Consider the following 23,369-nt stretch of genomic DNA (forward strand, 5'->3'; position numbering starts at 1 on the left):
ACCTAGAGTAGTTTGGTTACAAAATACGCGAGTAAACGCATTTTGGCCGAAACTACGACTCGTCACTGAGCCTAGATAACGTGGAAATCAGTAGGTATAGTCATTAGGGACTATAACCATCGTGATTACGCTCACGTTATGAAGTTAAAATGAACTTCGCGTTGACCTTAAACTGGTCAAAGCAGAAAGTCAAATGCAGTTTGACTTTAACGATAAAAACGAATGAAAAAAACGAAAGAATACTTACAAAAGGTCCCCGCAAGCTCTTGATCCGATTTACTCTCAGGTATGAAGAATAAACTTCAACTTAGAGAGCCAAAATCAGATTCAAGTGTGCTTTGGGAAGAAAGTGAGGGTGGGTATTTATAGATTTCCTTGAACCGTTAAGATCGTTCGTCGAAAAACGTGATTTAATCTCAACCGTACACATGTGCCCATGGTTTTGTAATACCATGGGCACCCCTAGAATGGCCCATAGTATTTTATAAACTATTAAATACCAACCCATGGTTTTGCAAAACCATGGGCTAAAACCATCAACCCTTCAAAATTGGACTAGGTTCATCGAATCTAGTCAGAAATTTCAAAAATGGCCCCTGCACTTGTAAAACTTGATTTTTTTTGCACTTTTAAGTCCCGTTAACCCCATTTCAAGGCTCTAAAATGGTATAACATATTTATGTTTTGGAACACCCTTTTATGTTGGGTGGTTTATTTAAAATATATTGCTTTATTCTTCATACTCTCAGGTATGAAGAATAAACTTCAACTTAGAGAGCCAAAATCAGATTCAAGTGTGCTTTGGGAAGAAAGTGAGGGTGGGTATTTATAGATTTCCTTGAACCGTTAAGATCGTTCGTCGAAAAACGTGATTTAATCTCAACCGTACACATGTGCCCATGGTTTTGTAATACCATGGGCACCCCTAGAATGGCCCATAGTATTTTATAAACTATTAAATACCAACCCATGGTTTTGCAAAACCATGGGCTAAAACCATCAACCCTTCAAAATTGGACTAGGTTCATCGAATCTAGTCAGAAATTTCAAAAATGGCCCCTGCACTTGTAAAACTTGATTTTTTTTTTGCACTTTTAAGTCCCGTTAACCCCATTTCAAGGCTCTAAAATGGTATAACATATTTATGTTTTGGAACACCCTTTTATGTTGGGTGGTTTATTTAAAATATATTGCTTTATACCATATTATTAAAATATCTTTCAATAATCCGACCCTTTAGGAAAATTATTTGGATTTTAATCACTTACACATACCGGAATTCAAAGGTTATACTAATACTGTCTGACCCCTGCTTGCGCACCGTAACACTCAGAATGTTGAGGTGCGCAAGGACCTTGCAGACCAGAAAGTTTGAAAAATGGCAGAACAGGCCCATGAAGCTCCAAACTTGCTATTTGATGCATTTTTGACACGTTTAAGCCCCGTTAACCCTATTTCAAAGCTCTAAAATGAATTTAAAGTATAGGGAACTTATATTGTGCTAAAAAAATATCTCGGTTGTCGGTTCGTTTGCCCGTACAATCGCGATGTTCGCTTAATTACGACGGAATGCGCATAAGCGCGAAAAACTATCCAAACGACGCGAAGAATCGATTTTTCTTATGCCAAACACTAAAATAAAATATTATAGTGCTTACATAAATTTTTGGATGTTCGGATGTATTCAGAACGTAAGTTATGCGTGAAAATGCAAACTTGTGCACTTTTTGACGCTTTTATTCCCTGAATGACCCAAAAGTTTATTTAACACACCGAACCCCTCAAAGCCTATTTCTAAGCTATGTAAAGGATATTTAGGGTATCTTTAACTTATGGTCATGTTCCGAAATGTCTGTTACAGTTCAAATTGGCATACTTTCACAGTTTGTCAACTTTAGTCCTTGTAAGCGATTTAACTTGATTTCGGCATACCAAACCATCCAAAACTTATTTCTAAGTTATGTAAAGGTTATTTAAGGTATGTTAAGCCTATTTCACTATTCCGGAGTGTTCGTTACATTAAACTAGTTATATCTACGCATCAGAGCGCGTATAACCCTCCAGAAAGCGATTTAAAGCTTGAAATCAAACAAGAGTTGATATGTGCAAACGATACACATATTTTTACAAATCCCAAGTATGAAATACAACATTTCATTGGTTTGGCATTTTTTTGATGGTTGAAGTGACACAGGTGTCATAATTTAACTTGATTTTTGCCATACCAAAGCCTTCGAAACTTATTTCTAAGTTATGTAAAGGTTATTTAAGGTATGTTAAACCTATTTCACTATTCCGGAGTGTTCGTTGCATTAAACTGGTTATATTTACGCATTGGTGCGCGTATAACCTTCCAGAAAGCGATTTAGAGACCAAAATTGAACAAGAATTGATATGTGCAAAGGATACACATATTTATACAAATCCCAAGTATAAAATATAATATTTTATTGGTTTGGTCTTTGTTTGATGGTTGATGTGACACAGGTGTCACAGTCTCCCCCACTTTAGGAAATTTCGTCCCAAAATTTAATTCTACAGGAAACTTGTGAAGACAGCTGTGACGGTTTCGCCTTCAAATAGATCCATTGAACCCTTAAGTAAAAATCTGGGCCATGTTAGGATTCTTAGCGAATTTGTTAACCCTCAAAGTGAATTCCTTGTAGTAGCAAAACATGGAATTTTGAACTATGGACAGAATAACGTTTCTTATGAAGACTTATCATAGGAAACTTGTTTGTGCTTGAAATCCTAATTGGGGAGTGTAAGATAAAATGACATCGGTCAAGGTCCAAGACTTCTCCCGTATCATTATTCTTATCACTATAGGTCTTAATACATGACAAAGCTTCTTGTGGTTTCTGTGCACTGAATTTCCATAATTATGTAGGCCTCCATAATTACGTAATTCCTTGCATAGTCCGCATAGTTCATTTCATAATGCGTAGAGGAAAAAAATCAATTGAATAAACATGAAGCGACTTGACTAGACCACCAAAGGATCTTTTCAACTAGATCAACGAACGATCTTTTTAACTAGATCAACACATGATCTTCTTAACTAGACCGTCGTACGATCTCCTTAAATAGACCACTTAAGGGATCTTTTAAACTATATCATCAATTCATTACATGATATTTCTAATCAGATTTTCAAATCAATATGTTTATCTAGACCACTCAAGGGGTCAAATTTTAGAATAGTACTTTAAAACCCAAGGGACTTGACTACAACGTAGAAGTCCATTAAGGATTTAAGTTAGTAACTTTGGATATCCTACTATGAATTCCTCATATGAGATATGAAAGATTCTACGAGGATTTGGATGGATCACATACAACCACAAAACATGTAAGAAAACACATAATCACAAAATTAGTTAACTTGATTCTTTAATTTGTTATCTTTAGGTATGGATATTTAAAGCACACTAGGAATCAAATCCATGGATTTCATTTGGCACTTTAATGATTTTCAAGGATCTATCTATAAAGATAGAAGGATTCTCAATAAGAGTTTGGCCTTGTTTCTTAAAAGAAACGAGTGTTTAAGGTTCTTGGGGAGATCACAAGTGATCATAAGATGAGAGAACCACACGAGTAGTTTATCTTGGGTTGACATCATAAGGTTGCATCAAACATTCACACAATCGCATAAATTTTGCAGAAATAAAAACAACAAATCTTTATTTATGTAACAACCGAAATGTCTTGAAGTGTCGAAAGATAACAACCAAGGTATTACAAAACACTAATTGTTCACTGCTGCATCATTGTTCCCGTTTGCCTCATTGATGTTAAATGCTCATCCTCGCGCTGGAGGTGCGTTAACAAGTCTTGGGAAATTTTTTCTGTAGTGAGTAAGGTCACCACAGTTATAACATGACCCCGGTGGAAAACCGTGCTTGAACAGCAGCAGGGTTTGCAGCAGCTTGATTTGCATAATGACAAACATTGATCAAATGTCCCAACCGCCCACAGTGGGTACATTTGTAACAGTGCTCTTGCTCCAGATGATGACGGTTGCACTTGTTACACAAAGGTGCGGTACCAACATTGTTTTGTCTTTTGCGAGGTTGTGCTGGCTGGTTTGGTGCAACCTGTTTGTCTTGAGCAGTTATGGCGCAGTTTTGAGAGGCTTTGCGCTTCTTCTTCTTGGATACCTCATCCTGCTTTTCCTTTGGCTCTGCTTGAGCAGTCTTGTCAGATGGTCTTGGGTCGCCCTTCCGAAACAGCTTACCCTTCCTGATATGGGATTCAGTCAGAGTGGCAGACAATTCAATGGCTTATCTGAAAGTAGTAGGGTTGCTGCCAGTAACGATATCCTGAACTACGTCAGGAAGACCATCAATGTTTTTCTCAATCGCCTTATCCAAAGGCGTAACCATAGTAGGGCATAACAGGCTCAAATCCTCATAGCGGTCAGCGTAGGCTCGATGTTCTCCACTGTCTTGCTTCAGGTCATCGAATTCCCTTTCTAAAGCTCTCAATTCATGACGAGGACAAAACTCCTTCATCATAAGAGCCCTAAGTTCAGCCTAAGTCTGTGCTAATGCAACCTCAGCACCACGGTCTCTCATCACCCCGTTCCACCATGTTATAGCCCTTTTCAGGAACACACTAGAAGCAAACTCGTCCTTGCGATTATCAAGACACTGAACGTGATGGAACGTACTCTCAGTGTTCTCGAACCATTGTAGGAGCCCAGTTGCTCCTTCAGAACCACTAAACTTGAGTGGCTTAGCCGAATTGAAACTCTTGAAATTGCATGGAGCATGATTGTTGTTGTGACACCTGGGTCACTGCGACCATCAAACAAATACCAAGCCAATGAAATATTTTAATTTCATACTTGGGATCTGTATAAATATGTGTATCTTTTACACATATCAACTCTTGTTCGATTTCAAGCTCTAAATCGCTTTCTGGAAGGTTATACGCGCACTGATTAGTGAGATAGGCTCAACATACCTTAAATAAACTTTACATAACTTAGAAATAAGTTTTAAAGGCTTTGATATGGCGAAATCAAGTTAAATCGCTTACAGGGACTAAACTTGACAAACTGCGAAAGTATGCCAATTTGAATTGTAACGAACATTCTGAAACATGACCATAAGTTAAACACACCATAAATATCCTTTACATAACTTAGAAATATTCTTTGAGGGGTTCGGTGTGCTAAAATAAACTTTTGGGTCATTCAGGGACTAAAAGCGTCAAAAAGTGCATAAGTTTGCACTTTCGCGCATAACATACGTTCTGAATACATCCGGACATCCAAAAATTTATGTAAGCACTAAAATATTTTATTTTAGTGTTTGGCATAAGAAAAATCCATTCGTCACGCCATTTGGATCGTTTTTTGCACTTATGCGCATTCCGCCGTAATTAACCGAACATCGCATCCGTACGGCTAAACGAACCGACACCAGAGATATTTTTAAGCACATTTTAAGTTCCCTATACTTTAACTTCATCTTAGAGCTTTGAAATGGGGTTAACGGGGCTTAAACGTGTCAAAAATGCATCAAATAGCAAGTTTGGAGCTACAGGGGCCTGTTCTTCCATTTTTGAAAGTTTTCAGGTCTGCAAGGTCCTTATGGACCTCAACACTAATAATGTTGAGGTCCATAAGCAAGGGTCAGATGCAGAAAAATGTTTTAAACAGCCTGTTAACAGCCCTTGACCCCTCCAAAGGCCAATGCCATGTGTCCAATTCTTGTGGTGGGAGCAATATGAGTTACCACAACATTCCGACAAGTGTACGGGCGAGATCAAGGCACGTTATCAAAGAAACGATCTAAACGGTTTGAAGAAATCTATAAATACCCAACCCACTTCATTGCAAAACCCACTAGAATCTGATTTGAGAAGCTCTGAGTTGGAACCTTTGTTTCATACTTGAGCTACTTGAATCAAGATTAGCATTCGGGGACCCTTTGTAAGTGTTGCATCGTTCTTTTATTGTTTTTCGAGTCTGAAAGTCAAACTTTGTTTGACTTTCTGCGTTGACCAGTTTATGGTCAATGCGAAGTTCGTTTGAACTTGGCAACGTGATTGTAATCACGATGGTTATAGTCCCTTGTGACTATGCCTACTGATTACCACGTTGTCTAGGGTCGTAAGGGTAAGCGATCTAATAAATCCCTTATACCTTCGAACCCGACCCATTTGATCGATCATTAGGATCCGACCAAACACATTAGGTGACCATAGCATATAGGGAATAACCTTCCAAGGTTATACCTTATGGTCGCTTCGTTTAAGTAGTTGTATGATAGGTAGTTTACATGCCTTAGGTAAATTACCAAAATACCCCTTCGATGCCGAAATTCATTTTAAACATATGTAACATAACTTTTGACATCTAAACTGATTTGACAACAATATTAGACATGTCAAGGCATATGTTACTTGTCATAGGACTAGTTAGGCGGTCCGAACGCGTTTCACGCGAACGACGCGTTAAAGTAGCATAAGCTACCTAAACGGGTCGTAATGGGTCGTAAGCAATTATGTTAGGTTTCATTTAGTATGTAGGCTTTGTTAAACCATATTACACGAGTCTCCATACTCGTTTGGTTTACGAACCCTCATTCTATCCGATCCTCCGATATAGGTCCGGTTTATTAACATAGTTACCTATATTAGGTGTCGTTTGATTCCGTGATCTCTAGCATTGCTTGGTGGTTATCTTAGGACTTCTGAGCAATCTCAAGTGAGTACATAGAACCCCCTCTTTTAAATGTTTTCAAGGTGTTTATGTGAGTACATAGACCCCTCTTTTACTGTTTTCCAAACGTTTTGGGGTGGAACACATGTGCCTACTTGTTACTTTCATGCTTTCCATGTTTTCACATCATATACCTGTTATGTTCATTAGTACATTATAGTACATGATTTCATTACATTTCATGCTATGTATGTCCATTGTGTGCATACTTAGTACATTGTTTTACATTACATTTATGCTATGTATGTCCATTGCGTGCATACTTAGTACATTGTTTTACATTACATTTATGCTATGTATGTCCATTACGTGCATACTTAGTACAGTGTTTTATATTGCATTTCTGTTGCGTATGCTCATCCAGCATATGAACACATTATATTACATTTTGAACCATTGTAACCATTTGACTATGTGAACCGTCATAACCATTTGATTATATGAACCATTTGTAACAGTTGAACCGTTGTAACCATTTGACTATGTGAACCGTCATAACCATTTGATTATATGAACCATTTGTACCTGTTGAACCGTGTGAACCATTTGTATCTGCTGACATGATTTACATTCGACAATAGACATTGGAATATACATAAACATTTCTACAATTGTTAAACATTACATCTTGGTGGTTTGGTCGGAGTAAGTGATTAAGTAACGAGGCGTGTGTAATATGATAAAAGCATGGTGGATACGCTGCTGGTACTTCCTATATATAAGTGCTTGTATGGTATTACATATCGTAGCGTTATTTGAATCATTTCAGTTTGGACATATTACATCTACAATACAATCTTTACATAAACAACGTTTCACAAGCAACATACTTTTCACAAGACATTGTTTACAAACAACTTATCTTATACAAACTCATTTTACATGGTTATTCATTTAACCTTACATTTATTTACATATCATCTAATCTTATCTCTTTTCAAATGATTTACAAAACAAATCAAATTACAAGGTTCATGATTAAACATTTTCTCAAACATAAGTCATGAATTATGTTTTCACAAAACCTATGTATCTCACAGGAATTTTTATGCTGACGTACCTATTTTCACATGTGTTTTCAGGAGATGATGCATAGGACTTATCAAGACATACTTAGGCGGACCTGTGCCTTAGTGACTTAAAACGAGACAAGAACTAGTTAATTTATGTTATGTACTCTTTGATTCTTGTTTAAAACAATGTAAACTTTCATGTTTGATTAATAAAACGAAACTTCAATTGCCATGGATTTGAAACAATTAATTCTGTTACAACACTCCCGGACGTTTCCGCCATGTTTGGTTGTCCTACGTGGTCGGGGTGTGACAGTTGTTATTGCCTTGGATCCATTGAGCAATGAGGTTTGGGAATACAGCAGCCATTTGCGGCGCGATGATTTCCGCCAGTTCGGCATTCGCAATCTGATTGTCGCGTTGAGGAGGCATTCTAAAAGAGGAACATGAAAGGAAACGAGTGAGAGAATTAGACGAAAAGAATGAGATGAAACAAATCTGATGAAAGCAAGGATGGTGGTCATTTGTTTGTTACTACAAAGCAACAAACGACCCTGGTGATTTATCAAAGTAAGTAGGTAAAAATAATGTATCGCGAAGACATACTCGCCTATAAGTGGACACTCACCCCAAGAGTTCCCAGGTAAGAGTGACTGGTCCGATATTGCAGAAAGCTCAGGGTACAGGCACCCTCCCTTCCAGTTTGCACGTGTTCACATTATTTAGACCAACTTTGACGGGATTTTGAAAACTTAAAGGGTTCAAAACCATATAATAAATCATCCTAGAACAGATGATTAGTTTTCAAAGCGGGATAGAAATTTGTGTTCTTATTGTGGTTCTCACCTAAGAATAAGTGACGGTGTTGTTTAAAACTAAACACAAGAAAACTTGTGTTAGGGTCCTAGGAAGGTTATAGTCTAGGTCAAAGCATCACTAATAACTTAATTCCGTATAACCATTGGCTCTGATACCAACTTTTCTGTCACACCCCAACCACGTAAAACAACTAGACGTGGCGGAAACGTCGGGGAGTGTTGTAACAGAATCATTATTTCGTAACCATGGAATAAATAATTTTTGTTTTATTGAATAAATGAACTCATTGTTCTAATACAATCAAATAAGTACAACTATGATCTTCCAAGTTTTAAAGTCTCTAAGGCACGAGTCCATCCTAAATGTAGCATGTATCAAAAATCATCACAAGACAGCACCTGAAACATGTGTAAAAATAGGTACGCCAGCATAAAAATGCCTGTGAGATACATAGGTTTTGTGAATATAGGATTCATGACTTATAAGTTTAGGAAATGTTGTTTAACAAAAGTCAGTCATGATCCTTGTAAAATCTTTTGTTTTATAAATCATTCGAAAAGCGATGATAAAGTAGATGATATGTAAAAGAGTAATGTAAGGTTAAATGAATAACCACGTAAAAATGAGTTTGTATAAGAGAAGTTGTTTGTAAAACAATGTCTTGTGAAAAGTATGTTATTTGTATAAAATCTTATACGTCTTAAATTGAAATGATTCAAATAACGCTACGATATGTCATACCATAGAAACACTTATATATAGGAAGTACCCGCGGCGTATCCACCATGCTTGTATCATATTACACACGCCTCGTTACTTAAGTCACTTACTCAAACCAAACCACCAATATAGAATGTTCATGCTTAAACCAATTGTCCAATGTTTTTGTATGACCCAAGTTAAATGTAAACCATGTAATGTGTAAACAAAAGTTGTGTATGGTAAGTAAAATGAGTCTACCTAAACCACAAGTGAAAATGTACATAACAAAGTGTTTGAATAAATCAAAACTTATGCTTTGTAAAATAATGTAAGGTTAAACGAATAACCTAATAGTAGCATATTAAAAGTATACTTTGGATTTATGAATAACATATTAAACTGTTTTTTGGATTTTTAAGATAACATATCAAACTTTGCTTTAATGATTAACAAAATGTATGTTGGTTTTGTACAATATCGCATATGGGAGCATATCAAACTATACTTTTGGGAGTATAACTAAATATACAAAAAATAATGTGATTTATGAATTCATTAAGACCTAGTGCATCAAAATACACCTTTGAGACTATAGGGATACCACAAAGGCAATCCCTATTTGGATGGAGAAACAAATTGGTTTCAGACATTCCATGACAACAGGAATGGGGTATCTAATCCTATAGCGCTATATCATACTACCAATCGGTCTGGTGAACATAAAATAAGCACAATTCAACATTTTATCTTATGTTCTTTGAGAAATCAGTGTTTAAACCATAGATAGTCATTTATTTTGTCAAATGATAAGTAATAACATGTATAATCAATTATACTTTGAAATCATGAAAATATCAAATAGGTACACATGCTTCAACCCAAAGCAGTTGAAAACAGTAAAAGAAGGGACTATGTACTCACTTGAGATTGCTTAGTAATCCATGTGTAACAACCAAACAATGCTAGAGATCACGGAAATCAAACGACACCTAATATAGGTAACTATGTTAACAAATCGGACCTAAATCGGAGGATCGGATAGAATGAGGGCTCGTAAACCAAATGAGTATGGGGACTCATGTAATATGGTTTAACAAAGCCTACATACTAAAATGAAACCTAACCTAATTGCTTACGACCCATTACGACCCGTTTAGGTAGCTTATGCTACTTTAACGCGTCGTTTGCGTGAAACGCGTTCGAACTGCCTAACTAGTCCTATGACAAGTAGAATATGCCTTAACATGTCTAATATTGTTGCCAAATCAGTTTAGATGTCAAAAGTTATGTTACATATGTTTAAAATGAATTTTGGCATCAAAGGGGTATTCTGGTAATTTACCTAAGGCATATAAACTACCTATCATACAACTAACTAAACGTCGTGACCATAAGGTATAACCTCAAAAGGTTATTCCCTATATACTATGGTTACCTAATCTGTTTGGTCGGATCCTAATGATCGACCAAACGGGTCGGGTTCGAAAGTATAAGCGATTGTTTAGATCGCTTACCTTTACGACCCTATATAAGCACTAAAACAAAAATGACGAGCTAAGCATGTTAAAACATGCTTAACTAAGTTTAGAAAACAGGTTTGGTATCAAAACAAATGGTTTTGATACCTAAGAGTAGTTTGGTTACAAAATACGCAATAACACGTATTTTGGCCGAAACTACGACTCGTCACTGAGCCTAGATAACGTGGTAATTAGTAGGTATAGTCACTAGGGACTATAACCATCGTGATTACGCTCACGTTATGAAGTTCAAACGAACTTCGCATTGACCATAAACTGGTCAACGCAGAAAGTCAAACAAAGTTTGACTTTTAACGCTAAACGAATAAAAAGAACGAAGGAACACTTACAAAGGGTCCCCGAAAGCTAATCTTGATCAAATAACCCAGGTATGAAGCAATGGCTACAACTTAGAGTCTTTTAGATCAGATTTGTGGGTTTTGGGGTTGAGAAGGGTTGGGTATTTATAGTAAATGAACAACCGTTAGGATCGTTTATCGAATAACGTGATCGAATCTCATCCGTACATGTGTTGGAATGTTATGGTAACTCATTTTGCCCCCACCACCAGAGATTGACATGTGGCATTGGCCTTTGGGGGGTTGAAAGGCTGTTAACAGGAGTTAAAACGAGTTGCTGCATCTGGCCCCTACTTACGGACCGTAAGCCATCAACTTTGGCAGAATTACACTTTTGGTCCCTGCACCTTGTTTCGTTGCGTAACGGCACTTCTAACACCCGTCAAACCTAATTTCAAGCTCCACAATGATGTTAAGACATAGGGAACATGAAATAACGCTTTTGTTTCTTTTGTTTATTTGTTTCTTTTCAAGTCGCAATTATATTTTACAATAACGTAACTGACAGCACTATTTATGGGTTAAATTCCAACGATTATATATCTAGTATTCATTTTGAAGATTTGGTATGGCCGCCTACATCGATAAAAAGGTAGAAAGGCGTAAGATTCAAATCGGGGTAAATTCAAACACGCTTAAATCGACTTTTGTATGATGAGTTAGCAAAGGCTGGCCTAGTCAAGTAATATTAAGTAGAAACCACCCGCAAGTAGGCCAGCCTTTGCTAACTCTTCGTTATTCTCAGAAACATCATACAAAAGCCGATTTATGCTTGTTTGAATTTACCCCGATTTAAATCTTACGCCTTTCTACCCTCTTATCGATGTAGGCGGCATTATCAAATCTTCAAAATCAATAATAGACATATAATCATTGTAATTTAACCCATAAAGAGTGCTGTAAGTTACGTTATTGTAAAATATAATAGCGACTTGAAAAGAAACAAGTAAACAATGACAGAAAATCGTATACAATGTATGGTAGAAGTTTACAAACGAAACTAGATTCTTAATTGACGGATTTCACATCCAACCACTATGCCGACATGCTTGCGGGTGGTTTCTACTTAATTTTACTTGACTAGGCCAGCCTTTGCTAACTCATCGTTTTTCTCAGAAACATCATACAAAAGCCGATTTATGCTTGTTTGAATTTACCCCGATTTGAATCTTACGCCTTTCTATCCTCTTATAGATGTAGGCGGCATTATCAAATCTTCAAAATGAATAGTAAACATATAATTCGTTGGAATTTAACCCATAAAGAGTGCTGTCAGTTACGTTATTTTAAAATATAATTGCGACTTGAAAAGAAACAAATAAACAATGACACAAAAACGTATACAATGTAGGGTAAATGTAAACAAACGAAACTAGATTCTTAATTGATGGATTTCACATCCAACCACTATGCCAACATGCTTGCAGGTGGTTTCTAATTAATTTTACTTGACTAGGCCAGCCTTTGCTAACTCGTTGTTATTCTCAGAACATCATACAAAAGCCGATTTAAGCTTTTTTGAATTTACCCCGATTTGAATCTTACGCCTTTCTACCCTCTTATCGATGTAGGAGGCAATATCAAATCTTCAAAATGAATAGTAGATGTATAAGCATTAGAATTTAACCCATAAAGAGTGCTGTCAGTTACGTTATTGTAAAATATAATAGCGACTTGAAAAGAAACAAGTAAACAATGACAGAAAAACGTATACAATGTATGGTAGAAGTTTACAAACGAAACTAAATTCTTAATTGACGGATTTCACATCCAACCACTATGCCGACATGCTTGCGGGTGGTTTCTACTTAATTTTACTTGGCTAGGTCAGCCTTTGCGAACTCATCGTTTTTCTCAGAAACATCATACGAAAGCCGATTTATGCTTGTTTGAATTCACCCCGATTTGAATCTTACGCCTTTCTACCCTCTTATCGATGTTGCGGCAATATCAAATCTTCAAAAAGAATAGTAGACATATAATTGTTGGAATTTAACCCATAAAGAGTGCTGTCAGTTACGTTATTTTAAAATATAATTGCGACTTGAAAAGAAACAAATAAACAATGACACAAAAACGTATACAATGTAGGGTAAATGTTAACAAACGAAACTAGATTCTTAATGGACGGATTTCACATCCAACCACTATGCCAACATGCTTGCGGGTGGTTTCTACTTAATTTTACCTTACTAGGCCAGCCTTTGCTAACTCGTTGTTATGCTCAGAACATCATACAAAAGCCGGTTTAAGCTTCTTTGAATTTACCCCGATTTGAATCTTACACCTTTCCACCCTCTTATCGATGTTGGCGGCATTATCAAATCATCAAAATAAATAGTAGACATATAATCGTTGGAATTTAACCCATAAAGAGTGCTGTCAGTTACGTTATTGTAAAACATAATTGCGACTTGAAAAGAAACAAATAAACAATGACACAAAAACATATACAATATATGGTAAATGTTAACAAACGAAACTAGATTCTTAATTGACGGATTCCACATCCAACCACTATGCCAACATGCTTGCGGGTGGTTTCTACTTAATTTTACTTTATTAGACCAGCCTTTGCTAACTCATCGTTATTCTCAGAACATCATACAAAAGCCGATTTAAGCTTGTTTGAATTTACCTCGATTTGAATCTTACGCCTTTCTACCCTCTTATCGATGTAGGCGGCATTATCAAATCTTCAAAATGAATAGTAGACATATAATTGTTGGAATTTAACCCATAAAGAGTGCTGTCAGTTATGTTATTTTAAAATATAATTGCGACTTGAAAAGAAACAAATAAACAATGACACAAAAACGTATACAATGTAGGGTAAATGTTAACAAACGAAACTAGATTCTTAATGGACGGATTTCACATCCAACCACTATGCCAACATGCTTGCGGGTGGTTTCTACTTAATTTTACTTTACTAGGCCAGCCTTTGCTAACTCGTTGTTATGCTCAGAACATCATACAAAAGCCGGTTTAAGCTTCTTTGAATTTACCCCGATTTGAATCTTACACCTTTCCACCCTCTTATCGATGTTGGCGGCATTATCAAATCTTCAAAATGAATAGTAGACATATAATCGTTGGAATTTAACCCATAAAGAGTGCTGTCAGTTACGTTATTGTAAAATACGATAGCGACTTGAAAAGAAACGAATAAACAATGACACAAAAACGTATACAAAGTTTGGTAGATGTTTACTAACGAAACAATATTCTTAATTGACGGATTTCACATCCATCCACTATGCCAACATGCTTGCGGGTGGTTTCTACTTAATATTACTTGACTAGGCCAGCCTTTGCTAACTCATCATACAAAAGCCGATTTAAGCATGTTTGAATTTACCCCGATTTGAATCTTACGCCTTTCTACCCTTTTATTGTTGTAGGCGGCCATACCAAATCTTCAAAATGAATACTAGACATATAATCGTTGGAATTTAACCCATAAATAGTGCTGTCAGTTACGTTATTGTAAAATATAATTGCGACTTGAAAAGAAACAAATAAACAATGACACAAAAGCGTATACAATGTAGGGTATATGTAAACAAACGAAACTAGATTCTTAATTGACGGATTTCACATCCAACCACTAAGCCAACATGCTTGCGGGTGGTTTCTAATTAATTTTCCTTGACTAGGCCAGCCTTTGCTAGCTCGTTGTTATTCTCAGAACACCATACAAAAGCCGATTTATGCTTGTTTGAATTTACCCCCATTTGAATCTTACGCCTTTCCACCCTCTTATCGATGTAGGCGGCAATATCAAATCTTCAAAATGAATAGTAGATGTATGATCATTAGAATTTAACCCATAAAGAGTGCTATCAGTTACGTTATTGTAAAATATAATTGCGACTTGAAAAGAAACAAATAAACAATGACACAAAAACGTATACAATGTAGCGTAAATGTTTACAAACGTAACAAGATTCTTAACTGACGGATTTCACATCCAACCACTATGCCAACATGCTTGCGGGTGGTTTCTACTTAATTTTACTTGAGTAGGCCAGCCTTTGCTAACTCTTCGTTATTCTCAGAAACATCATACAAAAGCTGATTTATGCTTGTTTGAATTTACCCCGATTTGAATCTTACGCCTTTCTACCCTCTTATCGATGTAGGCGGCATTATCAAATCTTCAAAATCAATAATAGACATATAATCATTGTAATTTAACCCATAAAGAGTGCTGTAAGTTACGTTATTGTAAAATATAATAGCGACTTGAAAAGAAACAAGTAAACAATGACAGAAAATCGTATACAATGTATGGTAGAAGTTTACAAACGAAACTAGATTCTTAATTGACGGATTTCACATCCAACCACTATGCCGACATGCTTGCGGGTGGTTTCTACTTAATTTTACTTGACTAGGCCAGCCTTTGCTAACTCATCGTTTTTCTCAGAAACATCATTCAAAAGCCGATTTATGCTTGTTTGAATTTACCCCGATTTGAATCTTACGCCTTTCTACCCTCTTATAGATGTAGGCGGCATTATCAAATCTTCAAAATGAATAGTAAACATATAATTCGTTGGAATTTAACCCATAAAGAGTGCTGTCAGTTACGTTATTTTAAAATATAATTGCGAGTTGAAAAGAAACAAATAAACAATGACACAAAAACGTATACAATGTAGGGTAAATGTAAACAAACGAAACAAGATTCTTAATTGATGGATTTCACATCCAACCACTATGCCAACATGCTTGCGGGTGGTTTCTAATTAATTTTACTTGACTAGGCCAGCCTTTGCTAACTCGTTGTTATTCTCAGAACATCATACAAAAGCCGATTTAAGCTTTTTTGAATTTACCCCGATTTGAATCTTACGCCTTTCTACCCTCTTATCGATGTAGGAGGCAATATCAAATCTTCAAAATGAATAGTAGATGTATAAGCATTAGAATTTAACCCATAAAGAGTGCTGTCAGTTACGTTATTGTAAAATATAATTGCGACTTGAAAAGAAACAAATAAACAATGACACAAAAACGTATACAATGTAGCGTAAATGTTTACAAACGAAACAAGATTCTTAACTGATGGATTTCACATCCAACCACTATGCCAACATGCTTGCGGGTGGTTTCTACTTAATTTTACTTGAGTAGGCCATCCTTTGCTAACTCGTCGTTATTCTCAGAAACATCATACAAAAGCCGATTTATGCTTGTTTGAATTTACCCCGATTTGAATTTTACGCCTTTCTACCCTCTTATCGATGTAGGCGGCATTATCAAATCTTCAAAGTTAATAATAGACATATAATCGATGGAATTTAACCCATAAAGAGTGCTGTAAGTTACGTTATTGTAAAATATAATAGCGACTTGAAAAGAAACAAATAAACAATGACACAAAAACGTATACAATGTATGGTAGATAATTACAAACGAAACTAGATTCTTAATTGACGGATTTCACATCGAACCACTATGCCAACATGCTTGCGGGTGGTTTCTACTTAATTTTACTTGACTGGGCCAGCCTTTGCTAACTCGTCGTTATTCTCAGAACATCATACAAAAGCCGATTTATGCATGTTTGAATTTACCCCGATTTGATTCTTACGCCTTTCTACCCTCTTATCGATGTAGGCGGCATTATCAAATCTTCAAAATGAATAATTGACATATAATCGTTGAAATTTAACCCATAAAGAGTGCTGTCAGTTACGTTATTGTAAAATATAATTGCGACTTGAAAAGAAAAAAATAAACATTGACACAAAGTTGACAAACTACGAAAGTATGCGATTTGAACTGTAACAGACATTCCGGAACATGACCATCAGATAAACATACCATAAATATCCTTTACATAGCTTAGAAATAGGCTTTGAGGGGTTCGGTGTGCTAATATAAACTTTTGGCTCATTCAGGGACTAAAAGTGTCAAAAAGTGCATAAGTTTGCACTTTCGCGCATAACTTACGTTCTGAATACATCCGGACATCCAAAAATTTATGTAAGCACTAAAATATTTTACTTTAGTGTTTGGCATAAGAAAAATCCATTCGTCACGCCATTTGGATTGTTTTTCGCGCTTATACGCATTTCGTCGTAATTAACCGAACATCGCGACCGTACGGCCAAACGAACTGACATCCGTGATGTTTTCAAGCATATTTCATGTTCCCTATGTCTTAAGATCATTGTGGAGCTTGAAATTAGGTTTGACGGGTGTTAGAAGTGTCGTTACGCAACGAAACAAGGTGCAGGGACCAAAAGTGTAATTCTGCCAAAGTTGATGGCTTACGGACCGTAAGCCATCACCCTTACGGTCCGTAAGCAGGGGCCAGATGCAGCAACTCGTTTTAACTGCTGTTAACAGCCTTTCAACCCCCCAAAGGCCAATGCCACATGTCAATCTCTGGTGGTGGGGGCAAAATGAGTTACCATAACATTCCAACACATGTACGGATGAGATTCGATCACGTTATTCGATAAACGATCCTAACGGTTGTCCATTTACTATAAATACCCAACCCATCTCAACCCCAAAACCCACAAATCTGATCTAAAAGACTCTAAGTTGAAGCCATTGCTTCATACCTGGGTTATTTGATCAAGATTAGCTTTCAGGGACCCTTTGTAAGTGTTCCTTCGTTCTTTTTATTCGTTTAGCGTTAAAAGTCAAACTTTGTTTGACTTTCTGCGTTGACCAGTTTATGGTCAATGCGAAGTTCGTTTGAACTTCATAACGTGAGCGTAATCACGATGGTTATAGTCCCTAGTGACTATACCTACTAATTACCACGTTATCTAGGCTCAGTGACGAGTCGTAGTTTCGGCCAAAATACGTGTTATTGCGTATTTTGTAACCAAACTACTCTTAGGTATCAAAACCGTTTGTTTTGATACCAAACCTGTTTTCTAAACTTAGTTAAGCATGTTTTAACATGCTTAGCTCGTCATTTTTATTTTAGTGCTTATATAGGGTCGTAAAGGTAAGCGATCTAAACAATCGCTTATACTTTCGAACCCGACCCGTTTGGTCGATCATTAGGATCCGACCAAACAGATTAGGTGACCATAGTATATAGGGAACAACCTTTCGAGGTTATACCTTATGGTCACGACGTTTAGTTAGTTGTATGATAGGTAGTTTATATGCCTTAGGTAAATTACCAGAATACCCCTTTGACGCCAAAATTCATTTTAAACATATGTAACATAACTTTTGACATCTAAACTGATTTGGCAACAATATTAGACATGTTAAGGCATATTCTACTTGTCATAGGACTAGTTAGGTAGTTCGAACGCGTTTCACGCAAACGACGCGTTAAATAGCATAAGCTACCTAAACGGGTCGTAATGGGTCGTAAGCACTTAGGTTAGGTTTCATTTTAGTATGTAGGCTTTGTTAAACCATTTTACATGAGTCCCCATACTCATTTGGTTTACGAGCCCTCATTCTATCCGATCCTCCGATTTAGGTCCGGTTTGTTAACATAGTTACCTATATTAGGTGGCGTTTGATTTCCGTGATCTCTAGCATTGTTTGGTTGTTACACATGGATTACTCATTTGGTTTTCAACTGCTTTGGGTTGAAGCATGTGTACCTATATGTTATTTTCATGATTTCAAAGTATAATTGATTATACATGTTATTACTTATCATTTGACAAACTAAATGACTATCTATGGTTTAAACACTGATTTCTCAAAAAACATAAAATAAAATGTTGAATTGTACTCATTTTATGTTCACCAGACCGTTTGGTAGTATGATATAGCGCTATAGGATTAGACACCCCATTCCTGTTGTCATGGAATGTCTGAAACCAATTTGTTTCTCCATCCAAATAGGGATTGCCTTTGTGGTATCCCTATAGTCTCAAAGGTGTATTTTGATGCACTAGGTCTGAATGAATTCTTAAATCACATTATTTTTTGTATATTTAGTTATACTCCCAAAAGTATAGTTTGATATGCTCCCATATGCGATATTGTACAAAACCAACATACATTTTGTTAATCATTAAAGCATAGTTTGATATGTTATCTTAAAAATCCAAAAAATAGTTTAATATGTTATTCATAAATCCAAAGTATACTTTTAATATGCTACTATAAGGTTATTCCTTTAACCTTACATTATTTTACAAAGCATAAGTTTTGATTTATTCGAACACTTTGTTTTGTACATTTTCACTTGTGGTTTAAGTAGACTCATTTTACTTAACATACACAACTTCTGTTTACACATTACATGGTTTACATTTAACTTGGGTTATACAATAACATTGGACAATTGGTTTAAACATGAACATTCTATATTGGTGGTTTGGTTTGAGTAAGTGACTTAAGTAACGAGGCGTGTGTAATATGATACAAGCATGGTGGATACGCCGCTGGTACTTCCTATATATAAGTGTTTGTATGGTATGACATATCGTAGCGTTATTTGAATCATTTCAATTTAAGACATATAACATTTTATACAAATAACATACTTTTCATAAGACATTGTTTTACAAACAACTTCTCTTATACAAACTCATTTTTACTTGGTTATTCATTTAACCTTACATTACTCTTTTACGTATCATCTACTTTATCATCGCTTTTCGAATGATTTATAAAACAAAACATTTTACAAGGATCATGACTGACTTTTGTTAAACAACATTTTCTAAACTTATAAATCATGAATCCTATATTCACAAAACCTATGTATCTTATAGGCATTTTTATGCTGACGTACCTATTTTTACACATGTTTCAGGTGCTGTCTTGTGATGATTGTTGATACATGCTACATTTAGGATGGACTCGTGCCTTAGCGACTTTAAAACTTGGAAGATCATAGTTGTACTTATTTGATTGTATTAGAACAATGAGTTCATTTATTCAATAAAACAAAAATTATTTATTCCATGGTTACCAAACAATGATTCTGTTACAACACTCCCCGACGTTTCCGCCACGTCTAGTTGTTTTACGTGGTTGGGGTGTGACAGAAAAGTTGGTATCAGAGCCAATGGTTATAGGGAATTAGGTTATTAGTGATGCTTTGACCTAGACTATAACCTTCCTAGGACCCTAACACAAGTTTTCTTGTGTTTAGTTTTAAAACAACACCGTCACTTATTCTTAGGTGACAACCACAATAAGAACACAAATTTCTATCCCGCTTTGAAAACTAATCATCTGTTCTAGGATGATTTATGATATGGTTTTGAACCCTTTAAGTTTTCAAAATCCCGTCAAAGTTGGTCTAAATAATGTGAACACGTGCAAACTGGAAGGGAGGGTGCCTGTACCCTGAGCTTTCTGCAATATCGGACCAGTCACTCTTACCTGGGAACTCTTGGGGTGAGTGTCCACTTATAGGCGAGTATGTCTTCGCGATACATTATTTTTACCTATTTACTTTGATAAATCACCAGGGTGGTTTGTTGCTTTGTAGTAACAAACAAATGACCACCATCCTTGCTTTCATCAGATTTGTTTCATCTCATTCTTTTCGTCTAATTCTCTCACTCGTTTCCTTTCATGTTCCTCTTTTAGAATGCCTCCTCAACGCGACAATCAGATTGCGAATGCCGAACTGGCGGAAATCATCACGCAACAAATGGCTGCTGCATTCCCAAACCTCATTGCTCAATGGATCCAAGCCAATAACAACTGTCACACCCCGACCACGTAGGACAACCAAACGTGGCGGAAACGTCGGGGAGTGTTGTAACAGAATTAATTGTTTCAAATCCATGGCAATTGAAGTTTCGTTTTATTAATTAAACATGAAAGTTTACATTGTTTTAAACAAGAATCAAAGAGTACATAACATAAATTAACTAGTTCTTGTCTCGTTTTAAGTCACTAAGGCACAGGTCCGCCTAAGTATGTCTTGATAAGTCCTATGCATCATCTCCTGAAAACACATGTGAAAATAGGTACGTCAACATAAAAATGCCTGTGAGATACATAGGTTTTGTGAAAACATAATTCATGACTTATGTTTGAGAAAATGTTTAATCATGAACCTTGTAATTTGATTTGTTTTGTAAATCATTTGAAAAGCGATAAGATTAGATGATATGTATCAATCATGTAAAATATATTTTGTAAATATATTTTACAAGGTCCCTAAATCACAGGAAACATTTTTATTTTATTTTAACTTTCTCAACTTACCCGCCTTCATTGACAACATTCTGAACCGTGACCAGGAGAAAGGAACACCATGGGTGGCATATATATCCTAACTAAGCACTTCTGTGGGAGGAGCCATTACGTGCGAAGTTTTGTTAAATGTCACATCTGGATTCGAGAGATGTATTTCGATCATGTAACCAATGGAGTGGGAATACACGTGGATCTCGCTGAGATGCATCTTGTTGGCACCAAAGATCCTTCGAGGATGCAGCAATTTCTTGGTCACACTAGACTCTATCGCAGATTCACCACAAGATTTTAGAAGATCGCGCAACTTAAATCTCTTTAGCACAGTAGGGTGCTGTGTTCATGAAGAACAAAACAAGAAGGACGTCTTTGTCAGCTTTCGAATCCCAACTCTGCAATATTTACACACCGACGCAACATGAGAAAGTGATGACTTACGTAATGGACTTACAGGAAGAACTGCATGAGTCATGACCTGCGGTGGAAGCCCTGGTCTTTGGATTTAAGTTGGAGGCATTACTTGGACGGTACCAGATGCGTTATTTAGACCGATCACAAGAGCGTCCTGTGTACCTTGGCTTCGAAAGATCTAGATCAGTTAATGGCATCGCTGGAGGGAAACTTTTGGGTGATTACAACTATGAAACTTGAACATGCGCGAGCTTTGCAGCTCACTATTGACTCTAACTTACCTGATCAGACTCGCACTGCACAAACTGGGAACTGAGGGAAGAAAATTTTCAAGTTGAACCTATGTGGGGCGTGGAGAAGCAACCTTTGGCAGGTCGGATGATATTTTCTACCTCCGGGAACGAGTGTGGATCTCATTATACGAAAACTGTACGGAACTTGTATTGAGCAAAGCACATCAACTTTGCTATTCTAGTTGTCTGAGTCTTGATAGGGGATACTAGGATTTATAAAACTTGTACTGGCAACCGGTACACTCTCTTGCACTCCAGGAAACTGACGTGTCTTCATAGCCCGTGAATATTCCTCTGAGGGAGGCAGTTTTAGGCACGAAGTGCCAACTTCTGTTACCTCTGAGTTGGATCTATGCATGATTTATGTCAGGCAATACACAACACCCTTGGGTCACGTCAGGACCAGAACATTGCTTATCGCTGTTGGGCAAACGGTCAGGGAAAAACGAACTCCCCTGGCACTCGAAGACATGCTGCGAGTATGTGTGTGCTTTGGTGTAAATTTGAAGGACTCTTACCTATGGTTGAGTACCATTGCAGCAGTTATCATTTTGGTAACCAGATAGCTCTATTGAGGCATTACATAGACAATAATGCCAACTTTCTTATTAGACTGAGATGGTTGAGAACTCAATTACGGGTCCAGGACTGGTACTCGAAATTCTTGGGAATACCTTTTTGTTTGGATCGGGAGTCAATTGGCGGCAACGCGTGACCGTCAGGGAAACTGATAAACTTGGGAAACCCTGGAAGATCGCGATCGTATCGTGTTGAAAGTCTCACCCTGGGAGGGTGTGGAATGCTTGGGAAGCATGAGGATTGAGACTAGTGATGATTCCCCATGGTTTGCTGATTTTGCAAACTACTTACCTAGTGGCATCCTGATCAAGGGGATGACCCATCAGCAGAAGCGAAAGTTCTTTGCAGACGTCAAGCATTACTTTTGGGATGACCCTTATTTGTTTAGGGTAAGAGCGGATCGGATGATCCGGCGATGCATGCATGGTGATGAGGCGAGGGATATTTTACGCCACTGTCACGAGGGACCCACGGGAGGCCACCACGGAGCGAACAACACGGCGAGGAAAGTGTTTGATGCCGGATTCTTTTGGCCGACTATTTTCCGTGATGCCCACGATTGGGTGAGGTCCTGTGATGCTTGCCAGAGGGCGAGCAACATTTCTGCACGCCATGAGATGCCACAAAACGACATCCAAGTTTGTGAGGTTTTTGACGTTTGGGGGCTAGACTTCATGGGCCCCTTTCCGACCTCTTTTGGCAACCGCTACATCCTAGTCGCTGTTGATTACATTTCAAAGTGGGCTGAAGCACACTAACGATGCGAGGGTAGT

This window comes from Helianthus annuus, chromosome 11, assembly GCF_002127325.2.
Source record: "Helianthus annuus cultivar XRQ/B chromosome 11, HanXRQr2.0-SUNRISE, whole genome shotgun sequence".
Taxonomy (NCBI): domain Eukaryota; kingdom Viridiplantae; phylum Streptophyta; class Magnoliopsida; order Asterales; family Asteraceae; genus Helianthus; species Helianthus annuus.